The sequence below is a fragment of the Microcaecilia unicolor genome, chromosome 11, assembly GCF_901765095.1.
Source record: "Microcaecilia unicolor chromosome 11, aMicUni1.1, whole genome shotgun sequence".
Lineage (NCBI taxonomy): Eukaryota > Metazoa > Chordata > Amphibia > Gymnophiona > Siphonopidae > Microcaecilia > Microcaecilia unicolor.
The window spans coordinates 47,071,108-47,091,326 of NC_044041.1; the positions used below are offsets into that span (position 1 = coordinate 47,071,108).

At 46.7% G+C, this 20,219-nt stretch overlaps 1 protein-coding gene across 1 annotated transcript in view; it reads left to right on the plus strand.

Annotated features, from left to right (window-relative positions):
- Positions 1–20,219, plus strand: part of PIWIL1 (piwi like RNA-mediated gene silencing 1) — a 368,470-nt gene that overhangs the window by 17,226 nt on the left and 331,025 nt on the right. The gene's annotated exons all lie outside the window — the stretch shown is intronic.

Below are 20,219 nucleotides of genomic sequence, written 5' to 3' on the forward strand. Positions count from 1 at the left end.
AGAATACAGCTGCAAGCTGTAGGTGTTGGTGTCCCAGATAGGTCCCCAGATGAGAAATCTACTGCTTTGGAAGTCCCATGTCTAAGATCTCACAGTGCTCCAAAGCTGCTTGGTGGATCAATGCTGACCTCCACCTAGCCACCAGTGGTGACTCAGTCTGAGTTTGAAGCCAGTACCATCGACTATATGGAAATCCTCAACTGTCTAGACCAGAACCTGGCACTTGCCCAGCAGACAGAACCTGGACCAATTTCGAGACACTATCAGAGGATATTTTCTCCCAAACGTTCAAAAGATTTGCCAAATCTCATTGCAAACTAGACATATGTCCAAACAGCCTTATGACATCCCCTCCTCAACAATTCATAACAGACATAACGAAACACTTGAATTATATGTTACAAAATGGACTTTTCCCGAAGGAGAAAGGAAACATCCTACTCACCCCCATACCCAAAGACGCAAAGAAAAGTGCCAGTGAACTAACAAACTACAGACCAGTAGCATCTATTCCTTTAATAACCAAACTAACGGAAGGATTGGTGACCAAACAACTCACAAACTATTTAAATAAATTCTCAATACTCCATGACTCTCAGGATTTCGGTCAAACCACAGCACTGAAACAGTAATAGTTACTCTGATGAATTCAAACAAAGATTGCTTCTCCGCGGACAAGCAGGCTGCTTGTTCTCACGACTGGGTTGACGTCCACGGCAGCCCCCACCAACTGGAACAAAACTTTGTGGGCGGTCCGCACGCAGGCACGCCCACCGCGCATGCGCGGCCGTCTTCCCGCCCGTGCGTGACCGTTCCCGCTCAGTCTTTTCTTTTCCGCGCTGGAGAGAGATGTGTTCGTCTCTCTCTCTGTCAGCCCCGGAAACCGGATCGCGGCGTTCACGAATCTTCTTATTTTTTATTTCTTATTTCGTTGCGCGTTTCTCTTTAGTTTTCTAAAAAAAAAAAAACGCGCTGAACTTGTTTTCCCTCGTCCCTTAGCGGGGGCGTTGCGTTGCGACCTTGTGGCCGCGCGGTCGATTTATTTTCGAGGTGTGATTTTTACCGCCACCATCGATGACTTTGATTTCGCCGACGCGATTTTTCCGTCGATGTCCTCGAAGGTCCCGAGTGGATTTAAAAAGTGTGGTCGGTGCGGCCGGCCTATCTCGCAGACCGACACTCACGCTTGGTGCCTCCAGTGCCTCGGGCCGGAGCACGATACCAAGTCGTGTACTTTGTGTCTCGGTCTCCGGAAACGGACACAAGTAGCGAGGCAAGTTCTTCGGGACCGTCTTTTTGGAACTTGCGCCGGCCCCTCGACTTTGACGGCATCGGTATCGACGGCCGGTTCTTCGGTACCGGTATCGATGTCCACGAAATCGGCACCGATGGCATCGACCCCAGGAACACAGGTCCCGTCGGCCCGCCGGTCCTCCGGTGACGGCAGGGGTGAGAGGTCGCGTGAGCAATCAGCCCCGGTCACTCCCTCTACCCAGGGCCCTCGGGACCAAACCCTGTCGGACCCGGTCCCTCGAGGCCGAGGGGGAGCGACCTCCTCCTCCTCCATTCCACCTAGCGCCGATGATGGGCACCGCAAGAAAACGAAGAAGCACCGTCATCGGTCGCCATCGATGCATCCGGCTCCCGGCGCCGGAGAGGAGTCGATGCCGAGAAAGCGGCAGCGTCGAGAGGAGAGGTCCCCCTCTGTAGTAGAGATACCGCCGCGTCAGGGTCCCAGCACTTGGGTGCAGTCTCCTGGACCCGAACAGCTTCTGACACCGACGCCTCTACCGGCCCCCTCGTCTTTCCCGACAGTGGGCCTTGACGAGTGCCTCCGAGCCATCCTTCCGGGGATCCTGGAAGGGCTGATGCGCCAGACTGTGCCAGCGCCGGGGGTGCTTGCACCCTCGGCGCCGTTGACTGTGGCGCCGGCGAGCTCTAGCCCGGTGCCGAGGCCTTCAATGCCGACGCCGCTTGCGGCACCGGTCTTGACCGCCACGAAGGTGGAGTTGACGTCGATGGAGGAGCTTCATCTCCGCCGGCGCGGGAGTCCACCGCTCGACGACACCACCGAGGCCTCGGTGCCTCGACGTCGAGCCGGGCCCGGTTGAGGACTCAGCTGCACGAGCTTATGTCCGACACCGAGGAAGAGGCCTCGTGGGGGGAGGAGGAGGACCCCAGATATTTCTCCTCAGAGGAGTCTGTGGGCCTTCCCTCCGACCCCACTCCTTTACCAGAGAGGAAGCTCTCGTCACCTGAGAGCCTCTCCTTTGCCTCCTTTGTCAGGGATATGTCTATTTGCATTCCCTTTCCCGTGGTCTCCGTGGATGAGCCGAGGGCTGAGATGCTCGAGGTCCTCGACTATCCATCACCACCTAGAGAGTCCTCCACGGTACCGTTGCACAATGTCCTCAAAGAGACACTGCTTCGGAACTGGTTGAGACCATTATCTAATCCCACCATCCCCAAGAAAGCAGAGTCCCAATACAGAATCCACTCGGACCCAGAGTTAATGTGGCCCCAATTGCCTCATGACTCGGCGGTCGTGGACTGCTCTCAAGAGGGCACGGAGTTCGAGGGATACCGCCTCGGCGCCCCTGGGGCGGGAGTCTCGCACTCTGGACTCGTTTGGGAGGAAGGCCTACCAATCTTCCATGCTTGTGACCCGCGTCCAGTCTTACCAGCTCTACACGAGCATCCACATGCGGAATAATGTGAAGCAACTGGCGGACCTGGTTGACAAGCTCCCGCCGGAGCAGTCCAGGCCTTTTCAGGAGGTGGTCAGGCAGCTGAAGGCGTGCAGAAAGTTCCTGTCCAGGGGTATATATGACACCTGTGACGTGGCATCTCGTGCTGTGGCCCAAGGTATAGTGATGCGCAGGCTCTCATGGCTGCGTGCCTCTGACCTGGACAACCGCACCCAGCAGAGACTGGCCGACGTCCCTTGCCGGGGGGATAATATTTTTGGCGAGAAGGTCGAGCAGCTGGTGGACCAACTGCATCAGCGGGAAACCGCTCTCGACAAGCTCTCCCACCGGGCGCCTTCAGCATCCACCTCAGCAGGTGGACGTTTTTCCCGGGCCCGGCAGGCTGCGCCCTATGCTTTTACCAAGCGTAGGTACACCCAGCCGGCCCGAAGGCCTCGTCAGGCACAGGGACAATCCCAGCGCGCTCGTTCTCGTCAACAGCGTGCGCCTAAGCAGCCCCCTGCGCCTCCACAGCAAAAGCCGGGGACGGGCTTTTGACTGGATCCATGGGAACATAGCCGCCCTCAAAGTGTCCGTACCGGACAATCTGCCGGTCGGAGGGAGGTTAAAATTTTTTCACCAAAGGTGGCCTCTCATAACCTCCGACCAGTGGGTTCTCCAAATAGTTCGGTGCGGATACGCCCTGAATTTGACCTCCCTGCCACCAAATTGTCCTCCGGGAGCTCAATCTTTCAGCTCCCATCACAAGCAGGTACTTGCAGAGGAACTCTCCGCCCTTCTCAGCGCCAATGCGGTCGAGCCCGTACCACCCGGGCAGGAAGGGCAGGGATTCTATTCCAGGTACTTCCTTGTGGAAAAGAAAACAGGGGGGATGCGTCCCATCCTAGACCTGAGAGGCCTGAACAAATTCCTGGTCAAAGAAAAGTTCAGGATGCTTTCCTTGGGCACCCTTCTGCCAATGATTCAGAAAAACGATTGGCTATGTTCCCTGGATTTAAAGGACGCATACACTCACATCCCGATACTGCCAGCTCACAGACAGTATCTTAGATTCCGCCTGGGCACACGGCACTTTCAGTATTGTGTGCTGCCCTTTGGGCTCGCCTCTGCCCCACGGGTGTTTACAAAGTGCCTCGTGGTGGTGGCGGCGTATCTACGCAAGCTGGGAGTGCACGTGTTCCCATATCTCGACGATTGGCTGGTCAAGAACACCTCGGAGTCGGGAGCTCTCCGGTCCATGCAGTGCACTATTCAACTCCTGGAGCTGCTGGGGTTTGTGATAAATTACCCAAAGTCCCATCTCCAGCCAGCCCAGTCTCTGGAATTCATAGGAGCTCTGCTGAATACCCAGACGGCTCAGGCCTTCCTTCCCGAAGCGAGGGCCAACAACCTCCTGTCCCTGGCTTCACAGACCAGAGCGTCTCAGCAGATCACAGCTCGGCAGATGTTGAGACTTCTGGGTCATATGGCCTCTACAGTTCATGTGACTCCCATGGCTCGTCTTCACATGAGATCTGCTCAATGGACCCTAGCTTCCCAGTGGTTATCAAGCCACCGGGAATCTAGAAGATGTTATCCGCCTCTCCACCAGTTGCCACACTTCACTGCACTGGTGGACCATTCGGACCAATTTGACACTGGGACGTCCATTCCAAATTCCACAGCCCACGAAGGTGGTGACGACGGATGCATCTCGCCTGGGGTGGGGAGCTCATGTCGATGGGCTTCACACCCAGGGTCTGTGGTCCCTCCAGGAAAAGGATCTGCAGATCAACCTCCTGGAGCTCCGAGCGATCTGGAACGCACTGAAGGCTTTCAGAGATCGGCTGTCCTATCAAATTATTCAAATTCGGACAGACAATCAGGTTGCAATGTATTACGTCAACAAGCAGGGGGGCACCGGATCTCGCCCCCTGTGTCAGGAAGCCGTCGGAATGTGGCGTTGGGTTTGCCAGTTCGGCATGCTCCTCCAAGCCACATACCTGGCAGGCGTAAACAACAGTCTGGCCGACAGACTGAGCAGAGTCATGCAACCGCACGAGTGGTCGCTCCATTCCAGAGTGGTACGCAAGATCTTCCGAGAGTGGGGCACCCCCTCGGTGGACCTTTTCGCCTCTCAGACCAACCACAAGCTGCCTCTGTTCTGTTCCAGACTACAGGCACACGGCAGGCTAGCGTCGGATGCCTTTCTCCTTCATTGGGGGACCGGCCTCCTGTATGCTTATCCTCCCATACCTTTGGTGGGGAAGACCTTACTGAAACTCAAGCAAGACCGCGGCACCATGATTCTGATCGCGCCCTTTTGGCCCCGTCAGATCTGGTTCCCTCTTCTTCTGGAGTTGTCCTCCGAAGAACCGTGGAGATTGGAGTGTTTTCCGACTCTCATTTCGCAGAACGACGGAGCGTTGCTGCACCCCAACCTTCAGTCCCTGGCTCTCGCGGCCTGGATGTTGAGGGCGTAGACTTCACTGCGTTGGGTCTGTCTGAGGGTGTCTCCCGTGTCTTGCTTGCCTCTAGGAAGGATTCCACTAAAAAGAGTTACTTTTTCAAGTGGAGGAGGTTTGTCGTTTGGTGTGAGAGCAAGGCCCTAGAACCTCGTTCTTGCCCTGCACAGAACCTGCTTGAATACCTTCTGCACTTATCAGAGTCTGGCCTCAAGACCAACTCAGTAAGGAATCACCTTAGTGCGATTAGTGCTTACCATTATCGTGTGGAAGGTAAAGCCATCTCTGGAGAGTCTTTAGTCGTTCGATTCTGTTGGATTATTTGTAGTAAATAATTAGCAGATTTTATACACACAGCTTCAGCTTTAGAAATGTTAATTTCTTTCTTCATCTCTCTCTCATTCACCCCTGAATAATTCACTGCTGAGTCACTTTAAAGTTGAAGTAACAAAACATCTGTTTACTCACAGTTTGCAGTTAGATTATAATCAGACAGGCTTATATATATATATTACTATACATTTGTATTATCAGCTCCTTCCATGTGCTTAGATGGTAATGGATGCTCACACCACCATAGATCCTCTCAGGTTAGGAGAGATCATGAGCTCCATGTGCTCCATGTGCTTCATGTGCTGCATCTAACCCCCACAGGAAGTTGCATAGCTGTGTGACCTCTCTAAGTAATTCACATCAGAGGTCACAGAGTAATCACAGAGAAATAATAGGTGACAGGCAATGCATGTAAAATACAATTACATTCCAACAAACCCCTTCTCATGCATAACTGTCATGCAATTATTTATTCATACAAAGTCCAAGCTTTATACGCAGATTCACAAAATGTTCTCTGGGTAACGGTTTGGTCATGATGTCAGCTGTCATCTCACTGGTGTGACAATAGTGTAGACTGATGACCCCTTCTTTTGCCAACTCTCGCACGTTATGGTATTTCGTTGCGATGTGCTTGGTGCGTGACTGAACCTTGTCATTCTGTGACAGTCGGATGCAGCTCTGATTATCTTCCATTATCTGGATTGGTCTCTTTTCAGCTATTCCAAAATCCAGCAAAAGTTTTTCAATCCACATCAGTTCTCTGCACGCTTCCGATACGGCCACGTATTCAGCTTCTGTAGAAGACAGACTCACAATACTTTGTTTATGACTGGCCCATGAAATTTGTACATTTCCATACATAAACACATATCCACTTGTGGATTTATAATCAGAATGATCCCCTGCCCAATCTGAATCACAGTAACATATTAGTTTTGGATTACTATTGGCTGAAATCTTTAATTTACAATCAATGGTACCCTTTAAATACCTTACCATCCTTTTAACTGCAGTCCAATCTGATTTGGTAGGTGAGCTGACCCTTCTGCTCAAAATTCCTACTGCATTTGCTATATCAGCCCTGTATGTGGTAGCTAGATATAAAAGCTTACCTATGGCTGATCTATATTGGATGTTATCTGGTAAAGGTTCTCTTACTGTTTCATCCTTCAGAAAATCAGTGATCATGGGAGTGCTTACAACTTGGGCATCTTGCATACCTAAACTTTCAATAAGCTCATTTATCTTCTGCTTCTGGCTTAGAAGATAAGAACCATCATTTTGTTTCTCAATTTCTATACCAAGATAGTATGACACATTACCAAGTTCTTTTATCTCAACATTGAGGTTTAAACACTTTACAATGTCCTTGTACTCTTGCTCACTTTTGCTTGCAATGAGCAGATCATCAACAAAAGCTAAAATGTATGCATATTGTCCATTTGTGCACCTAGTGTACAAGCATTTATCTGCTTCACCTTGCTTAAATCCTAAATTTGTCAATATTTCATGCAATTTTTCATTCCAACATTTTGCACTTTGCTTTAATCCATAAAGACCTTTGTTTAATTTACACACTAGCTGTCTTTGTTTTGTATTTATGAAACCTGTTGGCTGTTCCATGTACAAGTCTTCAGTTATATCTCCGTGAAGAAACGCTGTTTTCACATCAATGTGGTTGACTTGCATGCCTTTTGAGACTGCAATGCTCAGAAGTGTTCTGATTGTCGTGTGTTTCACTACAGGTGCAAACACTTCATCAAAATCTTCTCCATATTTTTGAAGATATCCCTTTGCCACTAATCTGGCTTTATACCTTTCCACTTTTCCTTGTGCATTCCTTTTTAACTTGAATACCCATTTGCATCCTATAGCTTTCTTGCCAGGAGGTAATTTTGTAAGAATCCAAGTATTATTTTTATCCAATGCATCAATTTCTTCTTGTGCAGCTTTATGCCATTCAGCAGCTTCTTCTGCTGGCATTTTCTCAATCTCATCCCATGTTAAGGGCTCTTGAGCTTCTGCTGACTTTGTTAGGTAAGACAGTCTTGGGGGTGGAACACCTTTGTTTTCCCTGGATGAGCGTCTGACAACAGGTTGGTCTGACCTTTCCGCATCCTCTAAATCTGAGAGTCCTTCTCCAATTGATTCCCCTTCTCCAACTGTACTGTCTTCTTCAATGATCCTTTCTGTGTCTGTTTCCTCTGCCTGTTCCTCGTTAGATACAGGTGAGTTGCTTTCAGACATCTGCCTTGGTATGGCATTTATATACACTGGCATGTCTATTATGGTTCTAGTTTCATATTCTGGATGATAAGGCTCATCTGGGATAATCCAGCCTTTATCAACCCTTTTGTTTTCATCAAAACATGTAACATGTCTTATGCCAACAATGCCAGTTTTCAGATTCAAAATTCTATATCCTTTGTGTCCTGGAGTATAGCCAACTAAAATGCCCCTTTCTGTTGTGGAATCCAGCTTATGCCTTCTTTGCTTTGGTACATGAGCATATGCTGTACTTCCAAATGTTCTTATGTGTGACAGGTTTGGCTTCCTACCATGCCATGTCTCATGTGGTGTGCGCTCAGCGCCTTTAGTTTGCATTCTGTTTTGTAGGTACACCGCTGTGAGAATGGCTTCCCCCCATAGTCTTTTAGGGAGATTGCTATCTGACAGCATACATCTGGTCATTTCCACAATTGACCTAAATTTTCTCTCTGCAACAGAATTTTGCTCTGGTGTATAAGCTACTGTTGTGATATGCTGAATGCCTTCTTGTTCTAGAAATGTGCGCATGCTTTGTGAAGTGAACTCACCACCATTGTCGGTCTGAAGAACCTTTGGTTTTCTTTCAAATTTATTGCTCACCATGGCTACGTATTTCTTCAGCATGTCTGTGACTTGACTTTTCTCTTTCAGCAAATAGGCCACACAATATCTAGAGAAATCATCCAAGAATATTAGCACAAATCTGTTATTTCCCAATGATGGGATATTAAACGGTCCACATAAGTCACTGTGTATTAAGTCCAGTACTTTATTACTCCTATTTCCTGTGTATGCAGGAAATGAGGGTCTCACACCTTTTTGAGTAACACAGTCTATGCATTTCTCCATTTTACCAGCATTCTTCCTTACTTGCGCCATATGTGAGGCTTCACCTGAAATGCTCAGTTTATAAACATCATTATGCATAAAAGCTTCAGCATACACTTCATCATTTTTAGAGATTGTGCACTTACTGTTTTCAAAATGAATCACAAATCCCTTCTTATCTAATGTAGATACACTAAGCATATTACAAACTGCTTGGGGAATATACAAGACATCACTTACAGGAATTTCTTTAACTTCATTAGACACTTTGCATTTTAAGAATCCAATCCCTTTTGCTTGGATCTTAGCAGTCCCTGCGTTTGCAGTTTTAAGAATACCTTCCTCTGGACACATTTCCTGAAAGAAATCCTTACAATTGGTTAAATGGCTTGTGCTCCCTGAATCCAAAATCCAAGTACTTTCATTTGAATTATTATTTACCATAGTCAAAGATTTTTCTGCCATTAGAAAACCCTTGTGTTTATCTTTGTCCTTCATACATTTCCTGGTTTGAAAATTCTTTAGTTCCATTGGCTTAGGTGAGCTAGAGGGAGTGTTTTGTGTTTCCTTACACCATTTAGATACATGTCCCTCCTTTCCACATGAGTAGCAAATCAGCTTGCCCTTGGGTGGAGTTTTCCCATAGCTCCGCCTTCCTCTGTTCTTTGCCAAGAAATTTGTTTCATTTCTCTCTGACTTGCTTTGAGAACACATCTCCTCAGAATCATTTATTATGCATTCCTGCCTTAGTTTTGATGTTGCCTGTTCAAAAGATTGCCCTTCAATGGCCTCATTTACAGACCTAAAAACATCAAACTTCTTTGATAGTGAGGTAAAAAGAAATGCTCTTTTCAATGCATCACACATGGGAATTCCAGAAAGTTCTAGCTTTTGAAATGAAGACATAAGATGCATAATGTGATCATTACATTTACTTTTATCCCTTAATTTGGTTTCATTCAACTCTGCCAACCAAATTGGTTGCTGCTTTGCATATGTAGTTGCATACATAGTTCTCAGTTTATATAAAATGTCCTTTGGTGTATCTTTTCCCTCCACTAATATGGCTTGTTTCTCTGAGAGAGCTTCCAAAAGCATGCACTTCACATAATAGTTTGCATTGTCCCATTCAGCCATATTTTCAGCTGTTCTGTCTTGGTCTAAGCATATATTTAATCTTTTTGCTCGAAGGAGACATATGAATCTTAATTCCCACTGCTGATAATTAAACTCAGTTAATTTAGGCACCTTGAGAGAATAGAACAATGGTGAATTTCCTCCCTCAGCCATTTTCTTAGCCTTCTGTCTGCTGTGTGGGGGGAGAGAGAGACAGACTGAATCTTTCCTTTAAAACTTAAGAGAAAAATGTGGCCTTTTTTTTCTGCCTGGTAATATTTCTCTTCTTTTTCAATTCCTGGCCCTGGGCCCATAACCCTTTTGTTGGATTATTTGTAGTAAATAATTAGCAGATTTTATACACACAGCTTCAGCTTTAGAAATGTTAATTTCTTTCTTCATCTCTCTCTCATTCACCCCTGAATAATTCACTGCTGAGTCACTTTAAAGTTGAAGTAACAAAACATCTGTTTACTCACAGTTTGCAGTTAGATTATAATCAGACAGGCTTATATATATATATTACTATACATTTGTATTATCAGCTCCTTCCATGTGCTTAGATGGTAATGGATGCTCACACCACCATAGATCCTCTCAGGTTAGGAGAGATCATGAGCTCCATGTGCTCCATGTGCTTCATGTGCTGCATCTAACCCCCACAGGAAGTTGCATAGCTGTGTGACCTCTCTAAGTAATTCACATCAGAGGTCACAGAGTAATCACAGAGAAATAATAGGTGACAGGCAATGCATGTAAAATACAATTACATTCCAACAGATTCATGCGAGGCTTGCTTTTGTTAAAGCCCCCTATCAAGCCTCCTGCAGTGTCATGGGATCTCAACGTCGTCCTCACCCAGCTGATGAAACCTCCTTTTGAGCCACTGAATACCTGCCATCTGAAGTACTTGACATGGAAGGTCATTTTCTTGGTGGCAGTTACTTCAGCTCGTAGAGTCAGTGAGCTTCAAGCCCTGGTAGCTCATGCTCCGTATACCAAATTTCATCACAACAGAGTAGTGCTCCGCACTCACCCAAAGTTCCTGCCGAAGGTGGTGTCGGAGTTCCATCTTAACCAGTCAGTTGTCTTGCCAACATTCTTTCCCAGGCCGCATACCCGCCCTGCTGAACGTCAGTTGCACACATTGGACTGCAAGAGAGCATTGGCTTTCTACTTGGAGCGGACACAGCCCCACAGACAGTCTGGCCAATTGTTTGTTTCTTTCGACCCTAACAGGCTAGGGGTCGCTGTCGGGATACGCACCATTTCCAATTGGCTAGCAGATTGCATTTCCTTCACTTACGCCCAGGCTGGGCTGACTCTTGAGGGTCATGTCACGGCTCACTGTGTCAGAGCCATGGCAGCGTCGGTGGCTCACTTGAAGTCAGCCACTATTGAAGAGATTTGCAAGGCTGCGACGTGGTCATCTGTCCACACATTCACATCACATTACTGCCTCCAGCAGGATACCCGACGCGACAGTCGGTTCGGGCAGTCGGTGCTGCAGAATCTGTTTGGGGTGTAAATCCAACTCCACCCTCCAGGACCTGAATTTATTCTGGTCAGGCTGCACTCTCAGTTAGTTGTTCTTCGTAGGTCAATTTCGGTTATGCCCTCGCCGTTGCGATGTTCAATTGACCTGGGTTCTTGTTTTGAGTGAGCCTGAGAGCTAGGGATACCCCAGTCGTGAGAACAAGCAGCCTGCTTGTCCTCGGAGAAAGTAAATGATCCATACCTGTAGCAGGTGTTCTCCGAGGACAGCAGGCTGATTGTTCTCACCTACCCTCCCTCCTCCCCTTTGGAGTTGCGTTTCATAATTTTTGCTTGTCATTCAACTGAGCGGGAACGGTCACGCACGGGCGGGAAGACGGCCGCGCATGCGCGGTGGGCGTGCCCTGCGTGCGGACCGCCCGCGAAGTTTTGTTCCGGTTGGTGGGGGCTGCCGTGGACGTCAACCCAGTCGTGAGAATAATCAGCCTGCTGTCCTCGGAGAACACCTGCTACAGGTATGTATCATTTACTATACTGGAGATCAGGGCTGCCTGGCTGACTGAGTATATATGGGACAGCTCAGTTCTGAGTTTTCTATCTCCATCTTCTGTTCGATGGACATAACTACTCACATGTCCTGGAATAGTGTGAAGAACTAATGGAAAGATAATTATCAGGTAAGTCCTAATTTCTTCTTGATGACTTGATGATAAGACACTAGAGGGCAGATTATCTGTGGTAATAATATCTTGTAAAGTTCCCCTGTAAATTCGTCTGCCCCTGGAGCTGAATGTGATTTCAATTTTCTTTTTTTTTTTTTTAATTTATAGAAGTTTTTATTGAACTTATTTTGATACACAACAGGGTATAAACATCATGGAACACATGAAGAATAAAACAGAAGTCTTAGTACATAAATGAACATTAACCATAATTCGTATCAAATCTACCGCAAATCCCTAGGTAACTTCAACTTTTTCAAGTTTATACACAAGCAACCCCCCCTCGACACCTCCCTCCCCCCATACCGTGTTCTAGTACTCCCTCTTATGATTCAGTCCAGTGGCACTCTCCCCTAACCAACATTCAAGAATGGCAACCATATCCTCTCCCACCTAGGCAAGGACCTACATTTAACTGCTGTCAATCTCTCCATTTCACACATGTATCATAGCTTAGTAAGCCAACGTACCAGTGATGGTACTAGGGGCGACTTCCAACACTGCGCCAAGTTCACTCTTGCTGCCTGCAGGGCCCCCCTTATCAGAAGCCATTCATGTCCTTTAAGGCCCTCTGGTCGCTGCCCCAGTAGGAATACAAAAGGATGCCACTGCACAGGTCTGCCCACCCACATCTGAAGGCGCGCCTGCACTGCCTTCCAATAAGCTTTAGCCTTTGGACATGTCCACCATATGTGTCCCATAGTACCCACGGCACCACATTTCCTCCAACAACTGTCAGGAACCTGCACAAACATATGATGTAAACGCGCTGGAGTGAGGTACTACCGGAAAAACACTTTAACTGCATTCTCTTTCACACCGACCTCGCGGAGTGCATAATCCCCTTTTCCAGCTGTAGCCTTTTTTCATCCGCTAAAGTGAAATCTAATTCCTGTTCCCACCGTCTCCTATGTAACAGTGAAGGCTTTTGGTGTGCTACCAAGGACGCGTATAAAAAAGGTGATCATACCCCGTGTACTATGAAGCCGCACACACACCTCTTCCATTGGGTGTGTTTCCCTCCTAAGACAAGTGACATACTCAGGCCCTTTCAAGAAATGTCTCAGTTGCAAATAAACATAGTAATTACTTTGTCGCAGCTGGAAATCCTCCTTCAAGACGTCAAAGGAAACCAGATCTTCTCCCATGTGCAACTGACCCATCATATCCAATCTGGACTCCGCCCAGCGTTCAAAGACAGGGTTCCCCACGCTCGGTCCAAACAAAGGGTTGTCGGCACCGGGTGCCAAACCTGAAACAGGAGGCTGACGCTCAGCAAACATGTGATCCCAATAGTAAAAGGTGGCTTGTACAGTCGGAGGGAACCGGTCAACCTGCCCTCTATATTTATTGGGTAACCACATCAAATTACCCAACTTGCGAGACCCCACCATAGCTTGCTGAAGGTGTACCCAGAGCTTATGGTCTTCCCCCCTAAACCACTCTACCGCCGACCTAGCCTGAACAGCCCAATAGTACCAGCACAGATTCGGCACTGACAGACCTCCAAGGTGCTTGCTCCTATACAAAACAGCCCGTGACAGGCTGGGTCTCTTCTGGTTCCATATAAAGTGTAACAGGCGGTCCTGCAAACTAGACAAAAAAGACCGAGGCAGTCTCAAAGGAAGGACCTGAAAGAAGTACAATAGCCGAGGTAAAATATTCATTTTAATCGCCGCTATCCGGCCTAGCCAAGACAGCCCCGTATGAGACCATTTATCCAAATCACTATAAATCGCCTTCTGAAGTGCCGGGTAGTTGACAGAAAACAATTCCGACTGTAACGCAGGAATCTGTACCCCTAGATATTGTATAGATCTAGTTGACCATTTAAATACGTATGAAGCTTGCAACGCCTCGTACATCCTCAACGGCACCCCCACCGCCATACCCACCGACTTATTAGCATTAAGCTTACAGCCTGAGACTCGCGAGTATTCCTCTATTTCCTGCAATAGGTTAGGCAGAGAAATTAATGGGTTGGTCAGTGACAGTAGCACGTCATCTGCAAATAGCGCAACTTTATGTTCCTGCCCCCTCACCTTAACCCCAGAGATGTCCACGTTCTCTCGAATAGCAGCCGCCAGTGGCTCCATTGCCAGGACAAACAGCAGTGGAGACAACGGACGAGACAACGGACATCCCTGCCGGGTACCCCTCCCCAGCAAGAACACGTCCGAGTTCCCACCATTAATCCTAACACATGCCTGTGGTTGAGTGTAAAGCGATTGGATCCAAGATCTAAATAAGGGCCCTATTCCAAATCTATGCAGTACCTTATCCAAAAACCCCCAGTGGACTCAGTCGAAGGCCTTCTCCGCATCTAGACCCAGCAACACCAACGAACAAATGAGAATAAGATAGTCTGCACATTGCCATTTACCAGTATGTCTAGCTCCATAGTCAATATTATTAAAAAACATTGGCACCTGTTAGAAGGTTTAGAACCGTTTCAGCAGAAGAGAGTAATAGTTGCATACAAATGAGAACGTAATTTAAGGGACCTTTTAGTTCCCTCTGCACTACCTGATGTTTTTACTACACTGAATAAATTGCCAACCGGCCATTTCCCTTGTGGAAAATGTTCGGTTTGTAAAGTTAATATTAAGACCAAGAATCTCTATGTACCATCAGCAAATAGAGACATTCATCTCCGACATTTTTCAAATTGCCAAACTAGTAATGTGATATATATTGCTATGTGTCCCTGTAAATTGGCGTACGTGGGAAAAACAAAAAGGAAACTTAATACTAGAATTATTGAACACAGAAGTGCAATTAAACGAAAATTAATAGACAAACCATTAGTACAACACTCAATATCATTAGGTCATAAATTTGATGACTATAGGTTTTGTGCAATTTTTGTATATAAAAGCAAATGGAGAGGTGGACCGACTGATATGTATTTATTACGGAAAGAACAAGAATTTATCTTTGAATTAAATACCCTCCATCCACATGGTTTAAATGGTGAAACGGACTACTCTGTATTTTTATGATTATGTATGCACATTAGACATCCATCTTTATAATATATAATATTTATTATCTATTATTTATTATTTTTTACTTTTTATCTCTAACTAGGGCACCTCTTTTAGTGCCCCTTGGTTTAATATTTTTTAAATAATTTTTTTTATATTATTTTTTTAGTGCCCCTTAGTTTATTTTTATTTTCTATATTTTTTTCCATCATCCATCAAACTCCATTGACTTTATACACACTGCCCATCAATATAGTGATGTTACTGCGCCCTTATACTCATATTGCTTTTGGTTGAACTGAACATGCGCAAGTGAGCGAGTGTCTGTTTAAAACAAGATGACCTTTGACCCTTATCTCCGTGGCTAACACCCCCCCCCCCCTTTTTTACTATTTTTTTCATTAACTATTTCACTACATAAGGTTTCCATTATTTAATACCCTTATTTCAGTTTATATATGTTTTTTTCGGTTCAAATAATGATCTGTTTGTTAGAGTTGTTTGTTTGTTTCGGCTATCCTGATTGGCTATTTTTCGAGCCTGTCTATTCGTCCACATTCGCACGTTTTTATAATACAAGCACTTTTTATAATACAAGTACATTTTAACATTCTCATTTATTGATGATCATTATCCATCATTCGCATTGGAAATAATATATATTTCTGTGATAAACATGGTATTTTGACTTTTGACCTCTACCTTCCTTTAAATAACTTCCGGTTTTTCGACATAGTTTTTTCGGCATACTCGGAGATTAGAGGCTGCTCATATGACCTCAGGTAAGTTTTATCTTCTTCACTATGTTGTCTTTTAATATAGTACGGTATTCACATCTTCCGATATTGAGCCCGAATCAAATAGAGTAACGCGTCATCGCGTCACCATTTCAGAACAGGCCAATATAGTTATTATACTCTCCGATAGTAGACGCTGTGATACAACCATGGAGGACTACGGCTTGGGATATATTTCCTTTTCTTTATTCAAGTAGGTAGACCTATGCCCAATGATATAGCCTTTCATGTTATTCCTCTGGTGGAGTTGTTGTCCATTCTTCATCAGGCTTTCTTCCTCACATTTAAGTTTTACTTTATGCAGGTCCATAACCTTTCGTTTTTGTATCTCTGGATGAGCCATTTTTTTAAGGATATTGTCCACACACGTGAGTTTTTTATATATATATATTATAATTTTTTCATGAGATCTTTTTATCATATGTTTCCCATATTTTTTCTTTTCATTTCTTTTTAATTATTTTTATTTCTTTTATATCTGTAGTTGCTTTTGCCTTTGCTTGGTAGTGAAGAACCATTTTTTAGGTGGGTGTCTTTTACAATATATTATTGAAGATGGTTGTCTGGTGTTTAGTGAACTTCTGTGTTCATAATCAGAATTATTTCTATGTTTTTTCCATGTGTCCTCTCTAGATGTTTGTACAACATGTTTCTGGATTTCTGTAATATATATGTGTAATATGTATATATATGTTGCAGATATATTAGTCACTCTTTAAATTTGAATACTGTGGGATTTTGATATTATACATTTTAATGTCATAGCTTCATTAATATTAGGCTCTTAATAATACAAGTTTACCTTTGACTATATTTTAATGTTGTCTTTATAAATTTATATAATTTTTATGATATCTTTTTACAATATTATTGTCATATGATTTTGATTTAGATGTTTAGATTTGTTATTTGTTATTTATTTATTATTTTTTTAGCCCCTGAAGCAACCCAGTTGGGCGAAACACGGCCTGTGTCGGGCTATTCTATGTATACGGACTATTGTATGCATATTTTACTTTTATCATATTAATAAAATATCTCTTTGAACAAAGAAAGAGTGACACTCAGACCCACATTGACCCAGAGCCCCTCCCACCCCCCACCAGACCCTCCAGTTCTCACAACCCCCCTCCCCCCACCTATACCCCGTGACACATACATACCCTGAAGAGACCCACCCTCCCCACTACTCCCTCCCACCCGTCCCCTACCCCCCATAGTTCCACTAGCGAAGGTCATAACCCCCCGTCTAGGAGTATAAGAGAGAGAACCCACTCCCCCATTCAGCCACCCAAGACCATCCCCTTCCGCCCCCCTTGAATCATTGCCCCTACTTGTCAAACTATAATCTCCCCCCTGCAACACAGAAACCAGTATAAAACTAGGCCCCCCTCACCCAGTGCTCCTTCCGTACACCTCAGTTTCTCCATCCCCAGAACCCTTAACTTTACAATTATAAGAGAACTAACAGAGTAACATGGCACTCCACTATAGAACAGTGGGTGTCTACCTGAACAGACCCAGAAAACCAACATACAAGATCATGCAGTCCAGTCAGGTGCCGGTCCGAGTCTTTTTTGCCTTGCCCTGGACTCGCTGCCACTTCTGAAGCTTAGCTCGCGTAGTCGGAGCCAATTCCGCTGGTGGGCCGTCTGTGGTCACCAAGCCCTTGGAGCGTAAGATCTTCCAGACTTCCTCAAGGGACCGGGTCTGGTGCAGACGCCCTCCTGTCGTGAAGCAAAGGGAAATGCTGCTGCTACTACTACTACTTGACTTTTCTAAAGCGCTACTAGGGTTACGCAGCGCTGTACAATTTAACATAGAAGGACAGTCCCTACTCAAAGGAGCTTACAATCTAAAGAACAACACACCGACAGACCCTCACCAAATAAAGATCACAAATTAAAAATAAAAATATTTACAGAAAAATTGAGCTGGGAACCCCAAGAAGTTAAACTTAGCATGTATTACATCAATGGAGAAAGAAAAACAGAAATGCATTTACTTTTCTAATGAACACAATTCAAAGACATTTATTATGCACATTTCCCAAAGCTAACATATTCAATTTAAAGCATTTAAAATAAAATTATTTTTTCTACCTTTGTGTTCTGGACATTTTATTTTTCCATCATGGTAGTTCTGGTTTCTCTTTTCTGCTTTCATGTCTGTTGTCTGCTAATTCTCCTTCAAGTGGCTGTTGTCCATTTGTCTTTTCTCCTCTCTCCTGTCTATTCCCTCACTACACCTGCCTCTGATATATTGATTGTTCCTTTCCATATCATCATGCTGATCAATCCATAGACTGGTGGGTTGTGTCCATCTACCAGCAGGTGGAGATAGAGAGCAAACTTTTGCCTCCCTATATGTGGTCATGTGCTGCCGGAAACTCCTCAGTATGTTCTCTATCTCAGCAGGTGGTGGTCACACACAGCAGCAGCTCTGGCTAGGCCTCCAAGCCTAATTTTTAGGTTTTGTTGAGTGCCTGGGGTTGAGGGCTCTTTTTGAGCAAGTGCAAACCTGGTGGTGCCAGGTCCCTCCTTTTCTCCCCCCTCCCGCTGGCTCCGTTAAAAAAAAAAAAAAAATTTTTGAACGTCCTTAAAGGCGTTTATTTCGATGTTTATTTAAACGTTTATTGCAGCTACTCACTGGGACACCAGGTCGTTACAGCTCGGAGCGGAAAGCAGGTAATTTTTACCTTTTTATAGCGGGCAGGGGGTTCCCCGATTGATCTCCACGTGGCCTATGGCGTCAGAGGGTGAGGGCGCAAAGAGTCGCTCCCCGGATTGCTTGGGCGCTTCTAGAGGGGATGCGGGGGTCTTAAAGTCTGATTCGCCCTTGTTGGGTGACAGTTTCGTGGCCGATGAGTGTCCCGGTCCTTCCTCCGGTGTGGCGGTTTTTCCCGCCATAAACGCCCATCCCCCGCTGCTCGCCTCCGCCATCTTGGCCGACCACGCGGCTCGGACGGCTTCTTCTTGGGCCGCCCTTGAGGTAGGAGACATTAATGCCATGAACGCCCTTAATTTGGGCGACAGCACAAAAGCGGCTAAAGTTAACCGCCGTTCTTCCCGCGCGGCTCCTTCGCGGAGTGTCGCGCCGGACGCCATCTTGGATGCGCAGCATGTCTCTCCCCCGCTCTTGCGAGCGCCGGTTGAGGGTGCGTCTAGGGCTGTAGCCCAGGCTGCGGAAGTGCACAGTCTGGGGGATTTCTCCCCCGAGTTTGTTTTGCTGCTGCATCAGGCCTTCCTTATGCAAAACGCTGCCCCTGCTCCCTCGTCTGGTAAAGAGGTTGAGGCCCCCGGAGGTAAACGCCCTCGGGTTGATTCCCAGGCCTTGGAGGACTTTGTCTCCTCCGATGTTGATGAGGGCAGCGTATCTGAGTTCTCCCAACGGTCCTTTGCGGATTCCTTGGAGGAGACGGATCCCCGCTCGGATGGAGCGGATGACCCCTCTGCAGCACGGCTCTTTAGCTCAGAGGATTTGCCCAACCTGTTAGTGCAGGCCATGGGCATTTTGAAGATTTCCTCTCCGGAGGACGTCTCTCCCTCAGCCCCTGTTGGCTCTGCCATTATGCTGGGGACGAAGCGCCCGCCTAGAACCTTCCACGTGCATGATGCCATGCACACCTTAATTTCGGCTCAATGGGATGTCCCGGAAGCGAGCCTTAAAGTGGCTAGGGCTATGTCCCGCCTCTATCCTTTGCCTGAAAGTGAACGTGAGGCCTATCTGTGGCCTACCGTGGATTCTTTAATCCCTGCGGTGACTAAGAAAACGGCGTTGCCGGTGGAAGGTGGCACGGCCCTAAAGGACGCCCAAGACAGAAGATTGGAGGCGGCCTTAAGGTCATCCTTTGAGGCGGCTGCTTTAAGTTTGCAGGCCTCAGTTTGCGGCTCCTATGTGGCCAGGGCGTGCCTGACTATGGTGCAGCGGGCTTCCCCCTCGGATCCTTCCTTGAGGGCTGATTGGCCGGCCCTGGAATCGGGCTTAGCCTACTTGGCAGACTTGCTGTATGATGTCTTGAGGGCCTCAGCTAAAGGCATGGCTCAGACAATCTCTGCGCGGCGGTGGCTTTGGCTGAAGCATTGGTCTGCTGACCACGCCTCTAAATCCCGCCTGGCTAGATTGCCTTTTAAAGGCAAGCTGCTCTTTGGGGTCGAGCTGGACAAAATCGTGACCGATCTCGGCACGTCTAAGGGCAAGAAGTTACCAGAGGTCAGGGCTCGGGCTAGTACTCGCCCCGGTACCTCCAGAGGACGGTTTCAGGAAGCCCGTCGGTACCGCCCGGGCAGGTCGGGCTCCTCTGCCCCCTCTTCCTTCAAGAGGAACTTCTCCCCCAAGCAGCATTCCTTTCGCAGAGACCGCCGTCCCGGAGGTGCTCCCTCCGGTCCTCCCCCAGGGTCTCGTACCCAATGACGGGGACTTGGTCCACGCCCCAGTGCAGATTGGAGGACGGCTGTCCTCGTTTCTGGGCGAGTGGACCACAATAACTTCAGACGCTTGGGTGCTGGAAGTCATCAGA